The following is a 12,401-nucleotide window of genomic DNA, read 5'->3' on the forward strand; positions in this document are numbered from 1 at the left end:
TGCATTCCTTTGAGGTTTAAAATATAGAGGATTGAGATTTATCTAGCGTGGAGTAGAGAGGTTGTAACCACTGTCTTCAGAACACTTCTAGTGGTAAACTCCACTGGAGCATAGGTTGATTTAGGTGGGGCTGAGGTTTGACTGTCACGTGATTCTTTACCAGTCAGAACCTAGCCATCTGAGAGACTATTAAGCATGCCCCACAAATAGATGATTATCAATGCCATGTCCTTCTATCATGCTGAGATGGTGCCACAGAAGACAGTACAACATAATGGAAAAGACTGTCCTACTCCATCTTTTTAGAAACAAGATTTAATGAAAAGATAAGGAAGAGAGAGAGAAAGACAGGAGGGGGATGGAAGCTGTAATTCAGGTAACCTGATTTCTAGACTTGTGTGTGTCCTCACTTGCTGTGACACATTGAACACTCAACATCTTAGGTGTTCATTGTCCACATCTACAAAAGAGAGGGAGGGAGAGGAGGAAAATTGACTACCTCATTTGTAGTACCTCTTTTGTCTCTAAAACGCTAGTTCCAGTGTTCAGACTCTGAGACTCTGTACCAGATACACTCCAGCATCCATTACTTCTGGGAGAGAATGAGGCATACAACAATAGTCCTATACTCTGAACAAGGATTATTGAATACTGGGCTAATCATGTAACTGAGCTAGGCTGTGCTATACCTATTAGAGGCTATCTTTAGCTTCAGAACACTTTCACGAACTATGGGCTTGCTCAGATTTAACCATGTTTTTTGATGAACAAATGCTATGAATGCCTTGAGTACAGCAGAGCTGGAAGGTTGATTGCTGAAAAGAACTCTCTCATATCCTTTAATTCTAGATATTCAATTCTGTATACATTATTTCTTCTTGTATTTTCTTCACGTAATTCTTATACATGTGATTTCTTCCTAGAGGAGAAATTCTATACAAATAGCAGTTTTTTAAAAAAATTCACAAAATTTTGTCTAGTTTTCAGTGAATGTGATGAATCACTTGGTTAAATTCCCCACCACCACCAAAATAGGGGCTTTTGAAATAAAGAGAAGCTGAAAATATTTTTCTAGGATCTGAATTCAGGACCCAAAATGTTGATGTTTTTTTCTGCAGCCACTGAGCACATTGGCACCAAAATTAGAGCGAGGGCCTGAGTGCACTGCCCTGATTTAGGTGTCATTGATGCCACTCACTTACTGCAGCAGGAACATACAGTGGAAGGTCTCTGCATGTAAAAGCAGAAAGGATGCTGTTCAATGCTCAATTCTTTTGAGGCTGAAGACAACCAGAATGCCACAGGTAAGAGAAAATCACATACGATGCAAACTTGTATTCCAGGCAAGGATTTGCAGCAGCCGAACTGCTAAGGAGAGCCAAGACTGGTAGTCTGTCTATCCTGATTCTACCCAGGGTGGAAGAAGAACTGCAAGTAAGACCCTGGCTAGAGAGGGCAACAATCGTGAGGGGAAATGTAAAAGCTAAAGGGAGAAGATGCTAGAAAGCCAGAACTGGAACATGTGGTGTTCCTGCAGTGTTCCAGGTGTGCCCCCCTGAACTGTCTTCGCAAGGACATGGGGCATTCAAGATTCTGATAAATTGTGTCTGCAGTATTTGGCATTGAATTCACTAACTCTTCAAGTGACCCTCTTTTTAAAAAAATTAATAGACTTTTTTTTTTTTTTTTTTTTTTTTTTTTTTTTTTTTTTTTAGCGCAGTTCTATGTTTACCAAAAAACTGGCTGGGAAATTACCAAGAGTTCCCACATTAAGTGTGCCTTTGTATGCTTTAAATATTTAGTTCTGAAACATTCTATTCAGGAAGAACTTAAGAGAATAAATAGAAAGTATTTTCTCACACATAAAATTCCCTAAATTTAGGAATATGGATTCAACAATATGGATTGTTGAAAAAAATGTGTATTACTTTATGATTAAATTGATCTCATAGACTGTTGTCTGAGAGGTATCATCGTGTGCATTTAATGGATGTTTAAAAGAAATGTGCCTCACAGTGACTCAGATTTTAAGACACCTAGTAAACAACATATCTAATAATGGTATTAGAGAGAGCTCACTTTTGTGGCTTTTGTGGTGTAGCTTAACTCTTTTGTGTTAATTTGCATAAAGATCTGCATCATGATTTGGATGTGCTCTGCCACTTTTTATTTACTCCTAATCATTACTCTTTCCCTTTTCAGTTCTACTAAATGCTTTTGAATGACAAGTTGAAATGCTTTCCCCCAAAGAATCAGGTTAGTTATCACAGTTGTCACCATGTTGGTGGAGGAAATGTTTATATCAACAATAGATTTTTTACTTTCTATTCTCACTGAATAATTTAAATGACTCTTCTTCAAAAAAACTTTCTTCTCTGGCTCAGGATTTAATTTCCATTAACATTTCAATGGTTTGTTTTTTATATTTTCATTGTTTACTACCCAAGTACTTTGTATATAAACATAGGACGTCAATTATTTTTAAGAAAATGATCCAATCCCAGTTTAAGAACCCAGGCACTGTTTCACAGACATCCATCATAAATCCAGCCTCAAACATGGTATTGTATTCCTTTTGTTTACCATAGAAGCACTAGCCTCCTGCCTTAAAATATGGGTATTCTCATTTTATTTTGAGATTTAACAGCTCTTTTCTTTATGGTGATAATTTTACTGACCAGGTTGACAGAATGGTAGAGGTTGTGAAGAAAGCAGCGTTAAGTAGTAATATTAAATGATGTTTATCTAGAAAAAAGACCTTAAGATATAAAAACCCTGGAGGACGTAGAAGATTGTTTTATTAAAGGCTACCGCAGTCTCCTCCCAGCTGTGGAAAGAACTGCAAGAAGCCAACATAAAAAAGCAACTGGGGTGTTAACTCTGCAGATGTCTTCATAAGGAGCTGAAAAAGCTGACTCACCTTGGTAATGGAATTCCTTTTAAGAAATGCAATTCATTATTAATTCCACTTAGCTATTAGGTTAATTCATTTCCTTTTTATAAATATCACTTTCTGAAAATCCACTTTTAAGTGCGTTTTGGCCTTAAGAAATTTGTTGGTTTACAGATCCGCCTTTCCTTTCAATCTGCCACAGTTGCAGTTTCAGAAATCAGAAATCAATGCTTTGTTTCCAGTTGGATGACCTGGACATTCAAAGAGTACCTTTCAATAGAAACTCTTATTTGATTATTTAAGACTTAATTTTCAAAGGAGCAATTTATGACGTACAGAACAAAAAGAGCAAATCTCTGGTTGTACAAATTGCAGTTCACGGGTGCTGATTTCTGAGAGCATGCACGATTGTTCGTATTGTTAGTTTGCAAAATATACCGTAGCCAGCAGCTGGGTCAACTTTCCAACAGAGAGGTAAGGGTAGGAAATTAGCAATTTGAAATATAAAACTGCTTAAACATATAGAATAAATACCAGCCTTTATAACAAGGAAAAAATGGACGCCAATGTATTTCTTCATAAGTATAGGCATAGTCTCTTTACTTAACACATGCCCACTTACTAGAATTTTGAAATTATTTTAGAAGTCATTTCTCAGCTTTTACTTCATTAACCAACCTTTATTAACTTCTCTTATTTTTCTCTGCCTTCCTTCAGTCAGCTGGTTTTCAAACCTGGCCACATATTTGAACTATACTTGCAGAGCTTTTGAACAAACAGATATCAGGCTCAACCCCAGAGAATAGAATTGAATTGGACTAAAGTGGAGCCAGCATTGCTCTTTTTTAAGCTTCTCAGGTGAATCCAGTGTGCAGCCAAAGCTTATCATGTTGTACGTCTTTCTATTTTCTCTCAGAATGTTTGCATATCTATTTCCCTTCAACTATTCTTTTCTTCTATCATTTTCATTAGTGAGGTTTTAAAAATCTAATTTTTGTAATTTCTCATTTTGCTTTTTTTTTTTCCTTCTGATTTTCCACTATTGGCCAAGAAGTTCTCATTCCAGGCACATGTATCTGATTTGTATTCTTATCTAATACTACCAGATTTTTATGTTAATGAGAGAGAATGCAATATGATTGTGAATTATACTTTTGTCTGTCCTTCCAGTGCTTATATAATAATATACTTTAATTTTCGGTATAAATATGTAAGATTGATAGTGAAGCGCAAAACCATCGTTGAAAGCCAACATTAAGAGTGGATTTACTTGAACTGTAATCATTATTGACTACAATTAAAGATAATTTAATACAATTTTAGAACTTTGAGGCTATATGGGACTCAAGGACATGCAAATATCCTATTAATAATATTTTTACCATTTCACAGCTGAAGGGTCAATTTTTGAATTTTAATCTAAAGACAAATTTCAGTAGTTTCCAAACAGGGCAGGAGTAGGAATATTACATGCCATATCAACTATCATATCAGTAACATGATAATAACAGCAAGAGAAGCACTGATAGCAACAAAAGGATCTATGATGATAATTAAAATTTGATGATTTAAATATCAGCAGGAAAAACAGAAATATGGGAGGTAATGCATAGAATATTCAAAGTTTTGAAATGAATGTAATAGGAAAATCGCCGGCAGTTGACTGAGGCCTGGAGTAGTAGATAAGAAATGTGAATGTTATTGTGGCTGTGCCTTGAAATGCAGTCAAGCCATTTCCTCTCCATCAGGTTTATTTTTCCTCACTGGTAAAAATACTGGTTGGATTGGCAAAAGGGGAAAAAAAAAAAAAAGAAAGAAAAAACCTGGCCAAACCCCCTTGACTGCGTCCTGCCTATAGGTATGTTTTGTTGAATTTATCCAGTATTGTAAATGAATTGAAATGGATGACAACATTTAACAAGATGGAGATTTCTAATAAAAATTTGGATTTTTAGCTTCTTTGGAGAAATCGTTTGATTCATCAGTCTCCCAGCCATAACATGGAGCTTCTCCTCCTTGGAAAAGGCATGGTTGGTTATGGCTGTCCAGTTCTTTAGTCTCAACCTGGCTAGCTTCATTCCTTTCTTACCTACTTTGGCCATGTAGAAATTTGGGGTTATTTCCTCAAGAATCTATTTGTGGGGTTATTTCCAACCATGATATAAGTTGCATGAAAAGAAAGTGCTCAATACTTTGTTTAGGTACAACAAAAATAATTTACAAAGGGAAAAATAAATGTTACAAGCAAAAACACCAAGAAGACAGAGAAACTAACAAACAGATGACTGATTCTCAACTAGAGACTTAAGCCGTTAAAATGTGTCCTGGTAAGCCCTATGCAAGAATATTTTGGGTTCTAGATCAGAAGTACAATGTCACTTAGCAGTAATAACTGGGATTTAGTGACTTATTGCAGGCCAAGCTCTTGGGAAAGGAAAAGAACACGATGTTCTGTACAGCCCAAGTAAGAATATCCTGAATATTAGGAGATTAAAATTCCCCAAAGTGAGCTTCTTGGCAGAAAATGGCCAAAGTTATTTAAAGAGTGACTTCCCATCTTTGAATTCACCCATTGAATAAAACAATATTCAACCACCATTTAATAATTTAAGACCATCATTTCTTTCACTTTGCTTCAGCACAGAGCTTAATCACATGAAGGGCTCCCTATATGCAGTTTCCAAAAGGATGAAAACCTAATTCAGTTATTACAGAAATAACTCCAGACTTTTAAAAGGTTTCTCTGAACTGAAACAACTCCTGAGAATTTCCTTATCCAGACCACCACCTAGGATATGTTTATATGCACTGTATTTGTCAGTAATATATATATAAATATATATATATAAATATATATATTTAATATATTTAATACTGCTTATAAGTTACTTTGCAGCTGTTATCTACTCATATATCTTGGGAAGAAACATCTCTAAAATTCTTTCTATAAGGTCCTTTATCATTTCAAATTCTGAAGAAAAGAAGTAGAGTATAAAAAAAATCAATCAATAAATAAGGCACATTAAAACTTGTGGTATCCAGTAGGCATTCATATAAATTTTAAAGAATTCTTTACTGTGGCTAATTATGTGTCTGGGTATAGATTCAAATTTTAGGTACCCAAAGAGTTGATACTTGGCAGGCAGTTCATATAACAAAGCATGTCTTTGCATAATAGGAGAACTAGATTTTCTTTATTACCATATTATCAAGTAAAAGAAAATAAACACTATTCTGCTCTGAAACAGGTATCCACCTTATTATGTCCCACTAAAATGTATCTGAAGAATATATTGATTTTACCCCAGCGTGAAAAATGTCAACAGGTAAAACTGAATTAAAAAGTAGTTTCCTAATCAAAGATAAATATGTGACCTTATAACACAAGTAACAATACAATTGGCTTTTGCCCTTCTCAAATTTTATAACTACGTCAAACAACAATCTGCCTCACAAAGTAATAGTTCAGATACCAGATTCTATATTGAATTGCCATTAAAATTGTTTCTGGGGTAAAATTCAAGTGGAAGCAAAGATAATTTAGAATTGAAATTAATCAAAATTTTAAAATAGATCCTAAAAGTGAAGAAGTGTACTGTTAATATCTTAAATTATATTTCAGGGGCAGGCAGGTAATTAATCTTCATAGCTTTGGAAAATTTGTAAAACAATCATCAGTATTAAGGTAGAACGAATAATATATTTTTAGATGACAAACAAAACACTAATTCCCAACTTTCAGTGAGTTCATAATGTTCCTATACATGAATGATAACGAGAAAAAGTAATCTGTACAGCCACTCATGCAAAGAAATTCACTATCTAGTCACATGTTCATTCTTTAGTGGGGGAAAAAAGGGCATTTGTCTTCATATTCTTATATTTATGAGTGCTTTCAGTTAATTTCAACCCTAAAAATAAAGAATCACAAAAGCCGGAGTTACCTAGAATCAAGGAAGATGGACTAACCAACAAATTTCAGGCAGTGTACGGTGTAATTGAGAGATCTTGCCCTCATATCTTTAAGCCTCCCAAACTCTCAGCCTTCTCACATCTGTCCGGTCCTGAGCCCATTAAGTCATCTTGGCTGCCATGAAGATGAAAATGACAGTGCAGGCACCTGAGTCAGTGTAAACAGGCCCAGGGTGGTTGAAGGGCAGGATTAGGAGGCCTGGGATGCTGAATGGCCGTCCCAACTGTAGCTCCCAAAGATCCCAGTAGCATAGAGCTGTCAAGAGCACAAAACTGCATATAAAGAAAACCTTTGGAGGGAAGGAGGGATTTTATAGTCTGTCCACAATTTCATCAAGCACAATTTGCCTTTCCACTTTTTAGGATCATTAATAGGATTTAAGCAGTAGAGAGTTCGTGAGCTGATCATATAGCCAACACATGCGGTCATTTCTGGGATTTAGGCTCTGTACTTTGATGGCCATAGTAGAAATTTGAGGATATTTAAATGATCTTGGTGAAACCTATACTTTCTTTGTGAATCTTCATAGAGGTCTTTCGTCTGTTAAGTATCTGTTAAGGCACAAGTGAAATGAAGCCCTTTGTCCCTAATTGTTAAAAAGAAGAAAGCCTTTGAAGTAGAGTCCATGATAATACATCATTGGGCAAAAGAATGGTCTTTTGGAAGGTATTATGAGAGTTCTTTAAACTCCCAGGAAATGCCAAGGATATTAGCACTAATCAATATTGTTATAGGGAGCACTGTTGTGTTTCAGCAAGTGCCCTCTTTCAGGACAAGAATGAACATTCCCAACTACAGAACTTCTTGGCAGTTTCATTCTGTCCTTCCTGTTGAGGTGGAAGATATTATATCACTATCACTAATTATGGGGGATAGAGGAGGAGGGGAAGGAGAGCATTCAGTCATGTCCCAGGATGTATAAAAAACACTGAAGAAACATTATTTACACAATTATGCAACATAGGTGTTATCATTCCTATTTTATACATGATGTAATAGGGTCTTAAAAGTTAAATACTTTGTCATTTAATAGTAGAGCTAGGATTCAGTCTGCCAGCCCTGCTCTTCTCCATTTCTCCATATTGCTTCCTTGTTGTTTCCACCACAGAAGGAACTGGCCGAGGATCGTTAAAACATCTTTTTCTGCTTTCAGGTTTAGTACACCATTAGTAGTTAATATACAACTCAGTGAGAGTTAAAGATGTATCATATTACAGTTAAGCTAAGAAATCAGTTGGTGAAAATCCAGATAAATTCGAATCATAAAAGTTGAAAAATGAAGTGTCCTTATATGTTTTTGATTCTAATAACTATATTGGCAAGGAAAATGTACTTCAGGAAAAATACATAGTGTCTTTTCTGAGGTGATCAGGGTCATTAGTAGCAGAACTTGAATCAGAAACTAAGACTTCCAGCTCACTGCTCAGTCTATCTCTACTACACTATTAAAATACAGTATTTTTTTAAAAAAAAGATTTTATTTATTTATTTGACAGAGAGAGAGAACAAGCACAAGCAGGGAAAGAGGGAGAAGCAGGCTCTCTGCTAAGCAGGGAGCCCAACCTGGGGCCTCCTGCCAAAAGCAAACCCATAACCGACTGAGCCACCCCCATTAGATTACAGTACTATTTGGGGCGCCTGGGTGGCTCAGACAGTTAGGCATCAAGTCGTGATCTCAGGGTCTTGAGACTGAACCCCATATTGGGCTTTGTGCTCAGAGCAGAGTCTGCTTGAGATTCTCTTTCCTTTTCCTTCTGCCCCTCCCACTTGTGTTCTCTTTCTCTCTAAAATAAACAAATAAATCTTTTAAAAAATTACAGTGTTTTTCTTGACCTTACAAATGAAGTCACTATTAGATTTTTCTTAAGAGTAAGATACTCAAACTTATTTGACATATCATTTAATCAAAGTAGGTTTGATTTCCAAAAACTTTCAAAGAGCAAGTTTTGTGAAGAACTCTATGTACATACACTCTTCACATCGTGACTACATATATAGACAAATAACAGATTATTGCAACTATACTGAAAAAAAATGTTGATATTGAGGGCTGAAATATAAGCACCCATTCATAAATGTAAAACAGTTCACTCAAGATCAGCTCTTGTGTTTACATAGAACAAAGTTACTCAAATTCACTCCCCTGTAGAGAAGCACAGTGTATGCAATACACTGAAGCCAATTAACATCCATTTCTGAGAACCCTTATCAAAGAAACAGTTTCCTTCATATCCTATGGTAGGAGTTCTTCTGAAATACACGAGACTCAGGGCTTTTCTCTGAGGCAACCACTATTTTATTTTTTTTAGGGGGAGTGTTATTGCTACTCAGTGTAAAATAGTGAGAAATCAATACTTTGCCGTATCATTAGAAATTACAATTGCTTTTAAATACTCAAGTTCTATTTCTAGGTAATTTTGACCAGTACTGACTGGAAACCCAGGTTAAAATCAGAGGTCTTTATTTCACATAGGGCACACACTACTTGGAGTGGTTGTGTTGAAATTTTTCCATGCAAATTCCTACAAGCACTGATGCCTTTATCTTTGTCCTCATATGCTACATTACACCACCTGTTGTATTTTTAAAAATCCTACTTTATGATATTTGAAACCCTTCTTTCAATTAATACTTACAGATTTTCTGCCAATAATTTCTTATTCTAAGTATTTGATTGCTAACTGAATACAGCATTTGTGGCTATCAAATATTTTAAAGAAAATTACAGAAAATATATATTATAGATAAAGTGTTTTTTGGCTCAAGTGGCTCCCCCTGGTAATTAATAATAATAACAGTTATTAAATCTACACAGAAAAAATAAACAGAAATATATCAAGCTTATGAGATAATTCATCAAGAAAATATATTTTAAGTCAATAAATTTAAAATATTTTGATATAAAAAAGAACATATTAAAATATAAAAGAAATAACACATTATGGAACATATAGGGATCATTTTATTGTTAAAAGGTTAAATCTCTTTTTTATTGGTTAGTGTTGGTTATCTTCTTCCCTCCATGAAAATAGATTATTACACCTCTATATTGTTATCATTCCCTATACACATGGCCCCTCTAAAGCTGTTAAATAAAAGACTAAAGCACAAGAATGGTAGTTCCAAATTCACCATACATTTATGCTAAAAAAATTTCTGGGCACACTGGACATTTAAATAGATGATATACAGCCACAAAATCCATTAGGTTAGCTTTGTGCAATAAAAAATATTTTCTTTGAATACAATGAATCATAACCATCTACATGTCTCAAAAACATGAGATCACTAATGCCTAGTCTCAACCATAAGTCACCATTTCTAGACAGAGGCTCTGTTTCCTTTGAGAGATAAAAGAATAGTAAGCAGTTTACACATCAAATGATGACTTTGGTTCCTGTAATCTACATTAAAACAGCATTAGGTTAAAAATAGCAGCATGAAGATGATTTTAAAATAAGAAAAATGATCTAGTGGCTAGATTCTATGGTGCAGATAATTAAATGTTTTGCCAGCTTACCTGATAAAACAGAGCTTTACAGATCACAGCATAACAAAGCCCCGCATCCAAGATGGTTAGAGTATAAGGTGGCTTCCTCTGCAGTTGTTCAGATTTTTGGCCACAGAGATTTACAAATTAATTAGAATAGGTTTTCCTTTGCTTTCTCTGTGGACAAGAAAACAAAGAGACCTTTCCAGAATCCTCTCTGCTTATGCCTCCGCTTCCTGTTCTGAGATTCACTCTATGGTACCCAACATATATCAGAAAACAGCTTTGGGGGGGGTGGGGGGGAAGGCTGACAGCACTCAACATGGTACCGCCATCTACTGGCAGACATGCAAATTGAACGAAAGGAAAAACATGCTCATTATTCTTTATCCCAAGGTACAATGTAACATCTCCTTGCATATATGTACAAAAGAGACCCTTTCCTACTCACTTATTTGCACCTCACCTATTTTTCTAAATTTCATAAATTTACAAAGTTTATCAACATATAACCTGCCACAATTAACATAAAACCTACAAATATTTTGAAAATTAGGTTTTTAGATTACCTTATATCCTACATGCAGAGTTTTGCAAAAATGTCTCTTGTAGTCTGTGCTGGTCTTCTGAAATTTTTTTCTTCTCATGGGATGGATTATTTTTCAAGTGAGTTATTTAACTCCTTAAAGAACAGTGTAATACACATTTCCTGATAGTCTTTTGTGTTGCTTTTGGTAAAACATTTGCAAGAAACAATATCTGAATATGGAAAACTAGTCTAAACTTTAGTGAGGTTTAGCTAATTTAGATCTGTGGATTACTTTGGTGTATATATATGACAAAAGGAACAGTTAAATTCATCTCACATGAGATAATTCAAACCAGTGGTTATGTATTATTATCTCTATATCTTTAAAATACTTGAGAAAACATTGTTTATAAGAACATTGAAGCAGGCAATATATAAGCAAAATTAAAATGACTTTTACCAGTTTATTAAAAGAGATTTCTCAGCTAATCAAATTGCTATTCATTTTATTAGACTTTTTATATTTACTCTAGCACAACTATAATTTTATTGGTTTATCATTAATTAACTAATATATATTCATATTGATGGACCACCTTAATATTTGCTAAGTGCTATATTGGCTTTGAAAAGACAAAGAGAAAAACATACAGTACCTCCCATCAAGGAGTTTATGTATAATGAGGAGAGACAAATATATCAGGTACCATATTTTCAAGCTATGTGCTCAAGGAGTGTTATTTACTTAGTTTTTAATTCTAGCCCCCATTTTGCCTAATGGCAGAAAATGAATCTAGTCAGTTAGGGGTAGACTGAGTCACTTGAGGCTTTTCCCAATGATTTCAAGTTTAGATGAAGCCAATGTACAGTTTTTCTCTTCCATCTTCTCATACAGGGATTGATTTAAGTCCAGGAATGCTTACATATGTGGAGAAAGCAGAGTATGGTTGGTTCCCAGGCTCCTGTCTTATTACATCCAATGAGTGGGCATCCAATGAGCTGTAGAATCCTGTATGATCCTTAGGCACCAAAATCCCTCCACACGGACATCTACCAATGTGTCCGCATTCCTCTTTGGTCCCAGAAACACCATCCTCGAGTTTTTATGGCACCATCCTCTCAACTCAGTTACCTCAGGTTTGTCAGCTCTTCCTCTCAGGTAACTTTTGTTCCTGTCCTTGGAGAAGGAAAGAAGAAACACAATTAGCAGCTTTTGAGGGTCACTCTGGGCTATAATTGGCTGATGAAATTCCCACATCCAAGGCACTTCACACCAAGATCTATGTTCTGCTGTTTCCATCTCATAGCCCATAGCTTCTCTGTGGGTTTCAGACAAGTGAGGCACAATCTCTGCTACATTGGACCATTCCAACTTCTCATCTGTCTACTCTACCTTTCTAGCTAATCCTGGGCGAGCAAGCTACATGGGGGGTCCTATCAAAGACCCCCTTAGGTTGGGCCCCCTGCTTCTTCCCAGACTTCCTTTCCAGCTCCCAAAAGTTTTGCTTGGACCTCT

General features: G+C 35.5%; 1 protein-coding gene across 13 annotated transcripts in view; it reads right to left on the minus strand.

The window, feature by feature from the left end:
- LOC112916453 (sodium channel protein type 3 subunit alpha) overlaps nucleotides 1-10,658 on the minus strand; it is a 105,009-nt gene extending 94,351 nt beyond the window's left edge. For 4 of the 13 annotated variants that reach the window (XM_072751820.1, XM_072751823.1, XM_072751821.1 and 1 more), the window contains exon 1: nucleotides 10,387-10,641. The gene's annotated coding sequence lies outside the window, so the exon portion shown is untranslated. Of the gene's footprint in view, nucleotides 1-10,386 lie in introns of all 13 variants that reach the window. The other 9 variants (XM_072751822.1, XM_072751819.1, XM_025994135.2 and 6 more) reach the window with 6 other exon arrangements.
- Nucleotides 10,659-12,401: the final 1,743 nt, after the last annotated feature.

Source organism: Vulpes vulpes, chromosome 3, assembly GCF_048418805.1.
Source record: "Vulpes vulpes isolate BD-2025 chromosome 3, VulVul3, whole genome shotgun sequence".
NCBI classification, from domain to species: domain Eukaryota; kingdom Metazoa; phylum Chordata; class Mammalia; order Carnivora; family Canidae; genus Vulpes; species Vulpes vulpes.